This window comes from Tamandua tetradactyla, chromosome 5, assembly GCF_023851605.1.
Source record: "Tamandua tetradactyla isolate mTamTet1 chromosome 5, mTamTet1.pri, whole genome shotgun sequence".
Taxonomy (NCBI): Eukaryota; Metazoa; Chordata; class Mammalia; order Pilosa; family Myrmecophagidae; genus Tamandua; species Tamandua tetradactyla.
Window position 1 is genome coordinate 169,740,678 of NC_135331.1, and position 14,146 is coordinate 169,754,823.

At 36.2% G+C, this 14,146-nt stretch overlaps 1 protein-coding gene across 6 annotated transcripts in view; it reads left to right on the forward strand.

Annotated features, from left to right (window-relative positions):
• Positions 1-14,146, forward strand: part of RPF2 (ribosome production factor 2 homolog) — a 64,818-nt gene that overhangs the window by 27,520 nt on the left and 23,152 nt on the right. The window lies entirely within an intron of this gene.

Sequence of the window (14,146 nt, forward strand, 5' to 3'; positions counted from 1 at the left end):
TATCTCACAATTTAGAATTAAGAGTTATACTTTCTAAATCTGTGTTACTGCTGTAAGAGCTTATAATCTCGAACCCTTTACAATAAGCCTCAACCTGGTAATTCATGCTCTCAATTTCAGTTCACCAAGTTTATAGTTAGTCCATATGATTGAGGCATGATAATATTTGTCTTTTGTTCCTAACGTTTCGTTCAACAAACAGCTGTTAAGATTCATTCATCTAGTTACATGTCTCACAACTTTATTTCTTTTTGCCTCCTGGTCATTTTTTAAATTGGATTGTTTTTCTTTTTATTGTTGAGTTACAGGAATACTTTATATATTCTATGGATTAAACCCTTATTCAGATTTATGATTTCCAAACATTTTCTCCTGTTCTGTAGGGTGCCTTTTCACTTTCTTGATGATCTCCTCTGATGCACAAAAGTTGCTTTAAATCACTTTTTCATTTTTCTTTATTGGAATTATTTATGGTTTTATTGTCAGCGTTACAATTTTCAGAACTTCTCATTTCTCTTAATAATTAACAATAGATTGAAAAAAGAAACAGCATCAGTATTATCGTTCTAAACCTGTTTCACAGATGGGAAAAGAGAGGCTCAGAAGATTTAGATAAGTGGTAGTAAGTAGGTGAGTCAGAATCGAAATCCAAAGCCTACAGAGCCTGAGGTTTTCCACCTTTGTGGCCCATAATGCCTCTGGTGAGCATACTCCTTGCAGAATCTTTGTTCTTTTGTTCGTAACTATATTTTCCGTGAATAAAAAAAAATGTATACCTGAAAGAAAATGACCAGCATTTGTTTCTCTTAGTATTATACATCCCAATATACACACCACACTTTCAGCTGTGATTTCTGTTACTTATATACATCATTGGCCAGATTTCCTCCTTAGTCCCTTCATATAATTATTAATTGTCATTGAAGCAAGGTATTTATAACGTTATAACAGAGCGGGCTTTTGTTTGCTTTCATTTAGTGGTTTTTATGAAAACCTTATCTTCTGCTTCCACTAGATGGCAGGAATGACCACATAATGGAGTGATGAGGGCAGGGCGTGAAACCAGAAGGAATCTGGGGACCAAACAAAGAAAGGTAGAAAAGGATTGGAATGAGATTGGAGGATACAAAGGCAAATTGAGTTTTCAATATAAATATGAAGAAGGATAACTTCAAAGTCATAATGGTTCATATCATGTGTTCAAATGAATGAAATACATTAGGGAAAGAAACATGTATCAAGGACTTTCTTCCTTCTAAGAAGTTCCTTTGTTTTGTAATTGGCCAGAAAGAAAAGTTGACTTCCTTAACTTGTGTTTTTGTGCAAGGTACCTATTTCGCTTATTATTATTATTATTATTATCTTATTATTATTATGGCAGACTTACCCCTAGCCTCCTGTGGAACCATCACACTGCCCTCCAAGGGGCTGCACCTCTCATTTCCCTACCAACAGTGAATAGGTACATCTCTTTCTCCACATTTTCTGTACGACTTGTCTCTCATTTTTAGACAGTTTTATTCACACGTCATACGATCCAGCTTAAGTGTATACACATTACATTGTCATACTCTTGTCTTGAACACATTTCCTTCCTTTTCTTCCACAAAGAATCTATACTCCTTTCCCAATCCCATCCCCATCCCCACCCCCACCCCCATTGACATTTAGTTTTGGCATAATGCCTTTGTTACATTCAGTGGAAGCATATTGCAGTGTTACTGTTGCCTATAGACCCTAGCTTATATTCGTTGTACTTTTACCCATATACCATCTATATTCAACACCCTGCAATACTGACATTCCTTTGTTCTTCCTCATGCAAAAACATTTTTATTTGTACATGTAATCACCATCATTGTCACTCTAGGCATTCCTAAATTATCCCATTGGTCTTTATCATCTGTCTTTCCTTCTGAGTTTCATATGTGCCCCCAGTCCTTCTCCCTCTGTCATACTCACATTCAGCTCATTCAGTGTACTTATATTATTGTGGTACAATCAGGTAGTATTGTGCTGTCCATTTCTGAATCTTTATAATCAGTCCTGTTGCACAATCGGTATTCCTTCAACATCAATTGCCCAATCTCTACCCTATTTCTATTTCCTGATAACCTGTGTTCTTAACTTCAATTCTCAAAGTTCACTCATTAATATTAGTTCCTATCAGTGAGACCATACAGTATTTGTCTTTTGTTTCTGGCTAATTTCACTCAGCATAATGTCTTCAAAGTCCATCCACGTTGTCACATGCTTCATGACTTTATTCTGTCTTGCAGCTGCGTATGTTCCATCATATATATGTATACCACAACTTGTTTAGCCAATCATCCATTGATGGACATTTGGGCTGTTTCCATGTCTTGGCTATTTAGATAATGCTGCTATAAACATTGGCATTTGTGTCCTTGCCCTCACGTCCTCTGAATAGATACCTAGCAATGGGATTGCTGGATCATATGGCAGTTCTATACTTCTTGTCCTGAGGAACTGCCAAACTACCTTCCACAGTGGTTATATTGTCTTACGTTCCCATCAATAGTGGATAAGTGTGCCTGTTTCTCCACAACCTCTCCAGCACTTGTCTTTTTCTGGTTTTTTGATAATGGCCATTCTGGTGAATATGAGATGATTTCTCATCATGGTTTTGATTTTTATCTCCCTAATAGCCAGTTGAGCATCTTTTCATGTGCCTTTTAGCCATTTATATTTTCCTCCAGAAGAAGAAGATGTTTGCTCATGTCTTTTGCCCATTTTTAAATTGGGTTGTTTGTCTTTTTGTTGTTGAGTTGAAGGCTCTCTTTATATATTCTGGATACTAAACCCTTATGTGATACGTGGTTTCCAAATATTGTCTCCCATTGTTTAGGCTGCCCTTTCACTGTCTTGTCAAAGTTCTTTGATGCACAAAGGTATTTAATTTTGAGGAGTTCCCATTTATCTATTTCTTTCTTCAATGCTCATGCTTAGGTGTAAGATCTAGGAAACCGCCTCCTGTTACATGTTTTATAAGATATTTCCTTACATTATCTTCTAAAAGTTTTACCGTCTTAGCTCTAATGTTTAGGTCCATAATTCATTTTGCATTAAATTTTTTATAAGGTGTAAGATATGAATCCTCTTTGATTGGTTTGCATATGGATATCCAGTTCTCCAAGTACCATTTATTAAAAAGGCTGTTCTGTCTCAAGTCAATTGGTTTGACCTCCTTATCAAAGATCAGTTGTCCATAGATGAGAGCATGTATATATCTGAACACTATTCAGTTCCATTCGTCAATTTATCTATGTTTATGCCAGTGCCACGCTGTTTTGACCAGTATAATTATTTTGAGATTCATCCATGTTGTTTCATATATCAGTAGTTCAGTGCTATAATTGCTGAGCGGTATTCCATTGTATAGATACTCCACCATTTGTTTATGCTTCATCTATTGATGAACATTTAGTTTGATAACAGATAAAGCGGCTGTATACATATATTCAGAGTAGTTTTGTGAAGACATATGTTTTCATTTCTTTTGGGTAAATATGTAAGAATAGAATGGTTGGGTCATTTAAATAGTATATATTTAGCTTTTTAAGACATTGGCAAGCTGTTTTCCAAAGTGGCTCTACCATTATCACTGCAGTTTGTGAGAGTTCCATTTGTTCCATATTCTTTGTTGTGTGTTCCATATTCTTGTCAATACTTTTTAATCTTAGCAATTCTCACAGTTGTTTTAATTTGCATATTTTCATGACTACTATGTTGAATATCTTTTCATGGGCTTATTGACCTTTCATATATCTTTGACGAAGTGTTTATTCCAACTTCTTTTTAATTGGGTTGTCTTCTTATTAAGTGATAAGTGTTATTTACCTTATATAAATATAAATATGTATGTGCCTCTGTGTGTGTGTGTGTGCATGTGCGTATAAACCAAGTATTTCACCTTATATATCATCTGTGAATGTTTTATCCCAGTCTATGGCTGACCTTTTTGCTTTAACAATGTTTTTTAAAGAACAAAAGTTTTTAATATTTATGATGTAGTTGTTTTTTTTTTCTTATTCCAGTCAGATAAGGGTTTTAGGAGAATGTCACAGTAGAGACAGAGAGAGGAGCAGTGGGGAGGGGGGGTGAACGTGACACTTTTTTTTTTTGGATATATATTTTATTCTCTAAAAAAAATGTGTGCCTGTTATGTTTTCTCTGAGAAAACTTTGCCTATCCACATTACAAAGATTTTTCTCTTTTATTTTCTTCTAGAAGTTTTATGATTTAGATTTCATGATCCATTTAGAGTTGGTTTTTATATATGATGTGAGATGTAAGGGTCAATGTTCACTTTTCCTCCGTTTGGATATCCAGTTGTTCTAGCACTTTTTGTTGGAAAGAATTTTCTTTCCTCATTGAATTGCTGTGGCACTGTTGTGGAAAATGAGCTGATCATATATGTACAGGCCTGTATTCTGTTCCATTTCTCTACATGTCTCTTTTCACTAATACCAAACTGTCTCAATTAATGTTAACTTTATAGTGAATATTGAAATCAAGTGAGATGAATTCTCTTTGTTCTTTTAAAAATTTTCTTTCTAGGTGATTTTCTTTTCATGTACATTTTAGAATTAGTTTGTCAGGTTCCACCAGAAATCCCACTGAGTGGAATCTTTGTTTGGATTGCATTTAATCTAGAGATTAATTAAGATTACCTTCTTAATAATACTGAGTCTTCTAATGCAGGAATATAGTGAATCTCTCTATTACATCTTTTTAAATTTCTCTTATTAGTGTTGTGTAGTTTTCAGTGTAGAAGTTTTAGACATCTTTTGCTAGATTTATTCTTGGGTATTTTATGGTTTTTGATGCTATTGTAAATGATATTTGGGGGGGAGATTACTTTTTAAAATTTAATTTTGTTTTATACTGATGTAAAATAATGTTTCCAAAGTCAAATCTATAAAATAAGTACTACTGTCCCTGTGCCTTACACTCTTCCCTTCTTTTCACAGAAAACCTTTAATCTTTACTAAACATTTTTTTGGTTTATTTGTTTATAGGTTAGCAGAATACATAACTTATATTCTTCCCTTCTTTTTTTTTTTTTTATTAATTAAAAAAAGAATTAACAAAACAATTAGAAATCATTCCAATCTACATGTACAATCAGTAATTCTTAATAACATCACATAGTTGCATATTCATCATTTCTTAGTACATTTGCATCGATTTAGAAAAAGAAATAAAAAGACAACAGAATAAGAATTAAAACAATAATAGAAAGAAAAAAAACAAAAAAAAACAAAAACAAAAAACCTATACCTCACATGCAGCTTCATTCAGTGTTTTAACATAATTGCATTACAATTGGGTAGTATTGTGCTGTCCATTTCTGAGTTTTTATATCCAGTCCCGTTGTACAGTCTGTATCCCTTCATCTCCAATTATCCCTTCTCTTTTTTTTTTTTTTTAATTAACGGAAAAAAAGAAATTAACCCAACATTTAGAGATCATACCATTCTACACATGCAATCATTAATTCTTAACATCATCACATAGATGCATGATCATCATTTCTTAGTACATTTGCATTGGTTTAGAAGAACTAGCAACATAATCGAAAAAGATATAGAATGTTAATATAGAGAAAAAAATAAAAGTAATAATAGTAAAATCAAAACAAAACAAAACAAAACAAAACAAAAACCTATAGCTCAGATGCAGCTTCATTCAGTGTTTTAACATGATTACTTTACAATTAGGTATTATTGTGCTGTCCATTTTTGAGTTTTTGTATCTAGTCCTGTTGCACAGTCTGTATCCCTTCAGCTTCAATTACTCATTGTCTTACCCTGTTTCTAACTCCTGCTGAACTCTGTTACCAATGACATATTTCAAGTTTATTCTCGAATGTCCGTTCACATCAGTGGGACCATACAGTATTTGTCCTTTAGTTTTTGGCTGGATTCACTCAGCATAATATTCTCTAGGTCCATCCATGTTATTACATGGTTCATAAGTTTATCTTGTCTTAAAGCTGCATAATATTCCATCGTATGTATATACCACAGTTTGTTTAGCCACTCTTCTGTTGATGGAGATTTTGGCTGTTTCCATCTCTTTGCAATTGTAAATAATGCTGCTATAAACATTGGTGTGCAAATGTCCGTTTGTGTCTTTGCCCTTAAGTCCTTTGAGTAGATTCCCAGCAATGGTATTGCTGGGTCGTATGGCAATTCTATATTCAGCTTTTTGAGGAACCGCCAAACTGCCTTCCACAGTGGTTGCACCCTTTGACATTCCCACCAACAGTGGATAAGTGTGCCTCTTTCTCCGCATCCTCTCCAGCACTTGTCATTTTCTGTTTTGTTGATAATGGCCATTCTGGTGGGTGTGAGATGATATCTCATTGTGGTTTTGATTTGCATTTCTCTAATGGCCAGGGACATTGAGCATCTCTTCATGTGCCTTCTGGCCATTTGTATTTCCTCTTCTGAGAGGTGTCTGTTCAAGTCTTTTTCCCATTTTGTAATTGGGTTGGCTGTCTTTTTGTTGTTGAGATGAACAATCTCTTTATAAATTCTGGATACTAGACCTTTATCTGATATGTCATTTCCAAATATTGTCTCCCATTGTGAAGGCTGTCTTTCTACTTTCTTGATGAAGTTCTTTGATGCACAAAAGTGTTTAATTTTGAGGAGTTCCCATTTATTTATTTCCTTCTTCAGTGCTCTTGCTTTAGGTTTAAGGTCCATAAAACCGCCTCCAGTTGTAAGATCCATAAGATATCTCCCAACATTTTCCTCTAACTGTTTTATGGTCTTAGACCTAATGTTTAGATCTTTGATCCATTTTGAGTTAACTTTTGTATAGGGTGTGAGACATGGGTCTTCTTTCATTCTTTTGCATATGGATATCCAGTTCTCTAGGCACCATTTATTGAAGAGACTGCTCTGTCCCAGGTGAGTTGGCTTGACTGCCTTATCAAAGATCAAATGTCCATAGATGAGAGGGTCTATATCTGAGCACTCTATTCGATTCCATTGGTCGATATATCTATCTTTATGCCAATACCATGCTGTTTTGACCACTGTGGCTTCATAATATGCCTTAAAGTCAGGCAGCGCGAGACCTCCAGCTTCGTTTTTTTTCCTCAAGATGTTTTTAGCAATTCGGGGCACCCTGCCCTTCCAGATCAATTTGCTTATTGGTTTTTCTATTTCTGAAAAATAAGTTGTTGGGATTTTGATTGGTATTGCATTGAATCTGTAAATCAATTTAGGTAGGATTGACATCTTAACTATATTTAGTCTTCCAATCCATGAACACGGTATGCCCTTCCATCTATTTAGGTCTTCTGTGATTTCTTTTAGCAGTTTTTTGTAGTTTTCTTTATATAGGTTTTTTGTCTCTTTAGTTAAATTTATTCCTAGGTATTTTATTCTTTTAGTTGCAATTGTAAATGGGATTCGTTTCTTGATTTCCCCCTCAGCTTGTTCATTACTAGTATATAGAAATGCTACAGATTTTTGAATGTTGATCTTGTAACCTGCTACTTTGCTGTACTCATTTATTAGCTCTAGTAGTTTTGTTGTGGATTTTTCCGGGTTTTTGACGTATAGTATCATATCGTCTGCAAACAGTGATAGTTTTACTTCTTCCTTTCCAATTTTGATGCCTTGTATTTCTTTTTCTTGTCTAATTGCTCTGGCTAGAACCTCCAACACAATGTTGAATAATAGTGGTGATAGTGGACATCCTTGTCTTGTTCCTGATCTTAGGGGGAAAGTTTTCAATTTTTCCCCATTGAGGATGATATTAGCTGTGGGTTTTTCATATATTCCCTCTATCATTTTAAGGAAGTTCCCTTGTATTCCTATCTTTTGAAGTGTTTTCAACAGGAAAGGATGTTGAATCTTGTCGAATGCCTTCTCTGCATCAATTGAGATGATCATGTGATTTTTCTGCTTTGATTTGTTGATATGGTGTATTACATGAATTGATTTTCTTATGTTGAACTATCCTTGCATACCTGGGATGAATCCTACTTGGTCATGATGTATAATTCTTTTAATGTGTTGTTGGATACGATTTGCTAGAATTTTATTGAGGATTTTTGCATCTGTATTCATTAGAGAGATTGGTCTGTAGTTTTCTTTTTTTGTAATATCTTTGCCTGGTTTTGGTATGAGGGTGATGTTGGCTTCATAGAATGAATTAGGTAGTTTTCCCTCCACTTCGATTTTTTTGAAGAGTTTGAAGAGAATTGGTACTAATTCTTTCTGGAACGTTTGGTAGAATTCACATGTGAAGCCATCTGGTCCTGGACTTTTCTTTTTAGGAAGCTTTTGAATGACTGATTCAATTTCTTTACTTGTGATTGGTTTGTTGAGGTCATCTATGTCTTCTTGAGTCAAAGTTGGTTGTTCATGTCTTTCCAGGAACCCGTCCATTTCCTCTAAATTGTTGTATTTATTAGCGTAAAGTTGTTCATAGTATCCTGTTATTACCTCCTTTATTTCTGTGAGGTCAGTAGTTATGTCTCCTCTTCCATTTCTGATCTTATTTATTTGCATCCTCTCTCTTCTTCTTTTTGTCAATCTTGCTAAGGGCCCATCAATCTTATTGATTTTCTCATAGAACCAACTTCTGGCCTTATTGATTTTCTCTATTGTTTTCATGTTTTCAATTTCATTTATTTGTGCTCTAATCTTTGTTATTTCTTTCCTTTTGCTTGCTTTGGGGTTAGCTTGCTGTTCTTTCTCCAGTTCTTCCAAATGGATAGTTAATTCCTGAATTTTTGCCTTTTCTTCTTTTCTGATATAGGCATTTAGAGCAATAAATTTCCCTCTTAGCACTGCCTTTGCTGCGTCCCATAAGTTTTGATATGTTGTGTTTTCATTTTCATTCGCCTCGAGGTATTTGCTAATTTCTCTTGCAATTTCTTCTTTGACCCAGTCGTTGTTTAGGAGTGTGTTGTTGAGCCTCCACGTATTTGTGAATTTTCTGGCACTCTGCCTATTATTGATTTCCAACATCATTCCTTTATGGTCCGCGAAAGTGTTGTGTAAGATTTCAATCTTTTTAAATTTGTTAAGACTTGCTTTGTGACCCAGCATATGGTCTATCTTTGAGAATGATCCATGAGCACTTGAGAAAAAGGTGTATCCTGCTGTTGTGGGATGTAATGTCCTATAAATGTCTATTAAGTCTAGTTCATTTATAGTAATATTCAGATTCTCTATTTCTTTGTTGATCCTCTGTCTAGATGTTCTGTCCCTTGATGAGAGTGGTGAGTTGAAGTCTCCAACTATTATGGTATATGAGTCTATTTCCCTTTTCAGTGTTTGCAGTATATTCCTCACGTATTTTGGGGCATTCTGATTCGGTGCGTAAATATTTATGATTGTTATGTCTTCTTGTTTAATTGTTCCTTTTATTAGTATATAGTGTCCTTCTTTGTCTCTTTTAACTGTTTTACATTTGAAGTCTAATTTGTTGGATATTAGTATAGCCACTCCTGCTCTTTTCTGGTTGTTATTTGCATGAAATATCTTTTCCCAACCTTTCACTTTCAACCTATGTTTATCTTTGGGTCTAAGATGTGTTTCCTGTAGACAGCATATAGAAGGATCCTGTTTTTTAATCCATTCTGCCAATCTATGTCTTTTGATTGGGGAATTCAGTCCATTGACATTTAGTATTATTACTGTTTGGATAATATTTTCCTCTACCATTTTGCCTTTTGTATTATATATATCATATCTGATTTTCCTTCTTTCTACACTCTTTTCCATATCTCTCTCTTCTGTCTTTTTGTATCTGACTCTAGTGCTCCCTTTAGTATTTCTTGCAGAGCTGGTCTCTTGGTCACAAATTCTTTCAGTGACTTTTTGTCTGAGAATGTTTTAATTTCTCCCTCATTTTTGAAGGATAATTTTGCTGGATATAGGAGTCTTGGTTGGCAGTTTTTCTCTTTTAGTATTTTAAATATATCATCCCACTGTCTTCTAGCTTCCATGGTTTCTGCTGAGAAATCTACACAAAGTCTTATTGGGTTTCCCTTGTATGTAATGGATTGTTTTTCTCTTGCTGCTTTCAAGATCTTCTCTTTCTCTTTGACCTCTGACATTCTAACTAGTAAGTGTCTTGGAGAACGCCTATTTGGGTCTAATCTCTTTGGGGTGCGCTGCACTTCTTGGATCTGTAATTTTAGGTCTTTCATAAGAGTTGGGAAATTTTCAGTGATAATTTCTTCCATTAGTTTTTCTCCTCCTTTTCCCTTCTCTTCTCCTTCTGGGACACCCACAACACGTATATTTGTGCGGTTCATATTGTCCTTGAGTTCCCTGATACCCTGTTCAAATTTTTCCATTCTTTTCCCTATAGTTTCTGTTTCTTTTTGGAATTCAGATGTTCCATCCTCCAAGTCACTAATTCTATCTTCTGTCTCTTTAAATCTATCATTGTAGCTATCCATTATTTTTTCTATGTTTGCTACTTTATCCTTCACTTCCATAAGTTCTGCGATTTGTTTTTTCAGTTTTTCTATTCTTTATGTTCAGCCCATGTCCTCTTCATGTCCTCCCTCAATTTATCGATTTCATTTTTGAAGAGGTTTTCCATTTCTGTTCGTATATTCAGCATTAGTTGTCTCAGCTCTTGTGTCTCATTTGAGCTATTGGTTTGTTCCTTTGACTGAGCCATATTCTCAATCTTTTGAGCGTGGACAGTTATCTTCTGCTGCTGGCGTCTGGGCATTTATTCAGATTTCTCTTGGTGTTGGACCCAGCGAGGTTGTAATATTTTTCTGTGAAATCTCTGGGTTCTGTTTTTCTTATCCTGCCCAGTAGGTGGCGCTCGTGGCACACGTTTGTCTGCGGGTCCCACCAGTAAAAGGTGTTGTGGGACCTTAAACTTTGGAAAACTCTCGCCGTCCTGGGGGTTCGCTGGCCCGGGGTCCGAACGCAGGGAGGGTTGCTGGTCGCCGCAGCCAGGGAAAGAGCCCGTCCGAATTTCCTAGTCGGCCCTGGGCAACAAGCGTGGCGGGAGGGCGCCAGCGGCAGCGGCCCGCCTGAGAGAGTGCACGTTCCCCGGGAGTCACGGGTTTGGAAGGGGCCTCCCCCACCCGTCACCGTTCTCCGCGGCCTGGGGGTTTCCGATCCAATTCTCTCAGTTGGTCCGGGGGCTGCGCGTGGTGTGGGCGCCAGTCACCTTGGTTTCAGGGGACCACCTCTCCAATTCTCCCAGCCGGCCCGGGAAGGGGGAAGGGAGTAACTCCGGCCGCTTGCCACCCCGCCCGGTAAGGCCCGCGCGCCTCGGCGATCTCACCCGAGCTGCTTCTCTCAGCCAGCCAGCCGTTCCAGGATGGGGTACGCTGTCTTTTTTATCTCTGTTGTGGCTTTGGGCGCTTTCTGTATCGTTTCTACTCCCCTAGTAGGTGTCCTGGAGAAGAAACTAAGATCCGCGCGTCTTACTAAGCCGCCATCTTCCAGGAAGTCTCCTATTCTTCCCTTCTTATGTGGTAGTCTACTATACATACTCTTTTCCATCTTGCTTTGTCACTTAAATTATGTCTTTTAGATCACTCCAAAATAACATAGAGAGTTTCCATTCCTTTTAACAGCCATCAAATACTTAATAGTATAAATACTTATGGTTTAATCAACCAGTCCCCTACTGATAAACATTTAGATTGTATCTAATCTTTTGCTATAACACTCAATAACCCTTTACATTCATCTTTTCTTCTGCTAGCCATTTTTTGCAAAGCCCGCCCTCTTTACCATAACCATTATGTAATGACTCTCCAGCCATATGACTCTCTAGTCATCCATATCTAGACTTCCAGATGCTTTCAGGACATTCTTACTTGAATATTCCTTTTGGGACTTGAAAAAAGCATGAATTAACTTGATTTTTAAATCTTTTTTTACTTTCTCAGCCAGGCTCCAATCCCATTCTTCTTTCTGTAAGTAGTGATTTCTTACTCTCAGACATCGGAGTCATATTTTATTCTTGCCTAAACCCTGAATCCTCTTATTTCTTAAATGCTTTTTAAATTAATCACTTCATTTCTCTTACTTACTTTATCATCCTACTTTGGCCACATTCTCTCCAGTCTGATTGGCTGTTATATTCTCCCTAATTTGTCTCCCAATTTTTCTTGCACTGCATTTTTTTTTTAACTGATGCAGAATATATATTCACATACCATGTAATTATCCAAAGTGTAAAATCAGTGTTCACAGTATCATCATATACCTGCTTGCCCTGCATTTTAATTATTTCTTTTACGTAGGTTAGCACACAAAATCCTCTGTGGCTCCCTAGAATCTATAAATAAAGCCCAAATTCCTCATTTAGCTCCAGCCTACTTCTTCAGTTCTGTCATACCTATAAAATACCTTATTTCTGTGTCACACAAAATCATTTACTGTTCTGAAATGTACTCTAAAGTTTATCTTCATGTGTTTATGTACACCATTTTATCTGCCTTTGCCAAGACTGCTTGCTTTCCCTACATTTCCATCAAATCCTACGTAGTGCAAATGCCAGTCCCATTAAGACTTCCCTATCTAGAAATGACATCTCTCTCCTCAGATCTTCCAGAGTGCTTTGTTTCTGCTGCTCTTTTTAATGTGCTGTCTTCAATTATAGTTTGTATTTGTTTCTTTGTAGAATAGAGTCTGCCCTTGGTAGAGAGGGGTTGTGTGTCATTTATCTTTCTATTGACCAATGCCCAGTGCTTTGTGCGTAATAGTTGCTCTAGTACATATTTGATAATGAACTAATTATTGCCAGCAGGATCCCTGTGTAAGCAGTCCTTTGTTCTTTTCTAACCTCAGAAGAGATCTATTATTAGACTTATTTGCTTTGGGGTTGCTAAGTACTACCATTTATGCCAGTTAGATCAGGTACACCGCCACCACCCTGCAACCCTTTTTACTTCATAAGTTTGTGTTATCTTGATGCTTTGTGAGCTTTAGTGACATTTCAGTTTGGGGTTTAAGGGAAAATGTTCGCATAATGGGATTATAGTTCAGTACTACTGAGTACAGACTTAAAGTTCTTTTACGTTCAGTCTTAGGAAATTTGACCTGATAAAAACATCTTCCCATGTGTGTATTTTGATCTTAAAAATTCCTCCTTTCATTTAATTCTTAAAAGCTAATGGAAAAAGTGCACATTCCTAGAAAGTTTGCATTATAAAAGTTATTTCAGAGCAGACTGGAAAATGCACGTGCCTTGATCCTTAGAACGATTTTGACTTCAGTAATGCTACCACAACGAGGAGTGGGGCTTTCTTTAACCTAATCATCCAAGAAAAGACAAGATGTAGCAAAATATGGGCAAGCTCTTCATTAATTATGATATTTAGATCAAAGTGCCTTGAAAAAGTACAAACTTGTTTTATAAAAATCCCCTGAGGTTTTTTGTTTAGTGACATAGGGAAGAGTGGCATATATGTGGGCACATACACTTGTGTCTGCTTTTTTACATACTAGTGGTGGGATTTCCTTCTCATTAACCATGAGAAAGAAAACGCAAACAACAAAAGATATGTATGGATATATATACACACACATACACGTGGAGATAGTTCCCATTTTATGGGCTAATGGAAAGTGAGAAGGAAAATCCTGGGTGGTTAAAGATTGGGACTAGAATGGGATTTCCTGTTTCCCACATCTGCTGCCTTGGGATAGTTCTTCCTTAAGTAAGTTGGATATACTTTTTAAACTATTATTTTGGGCAGGCCACGATGGCTGAGCAAGCAAGAGTTCTCGCCTGCCATGCCAGAGACCCGGGTTCAATTCCCAGTGCCTGCCCATGCAAAAAAATAAAATAAAAACTGTAATTTTGTTTTGTTTTTAAAATTTAATTTGTATTTTTGTGTGTTTTGCTTGGTTATTATTGGATATGCTTTTTATTCATACCTGTTTTCTTAGCTAAATGTAACTCTTGTATTTCCATTTAGCCTCCTTGGAGTTCTGTTTTCCAGACTTCTTTCATTCATGTTCCACCTTCATGACTTTAGCCAAGCTTATTTAGTGTTCATACCACTATTTGCTGGAGATTTTTCTTTAAATTGAGTCTGCTTTTTAAATGGGATCTTTATGTCATTACCATAAATGGAAAGCAATATATGATAAAGTAATAC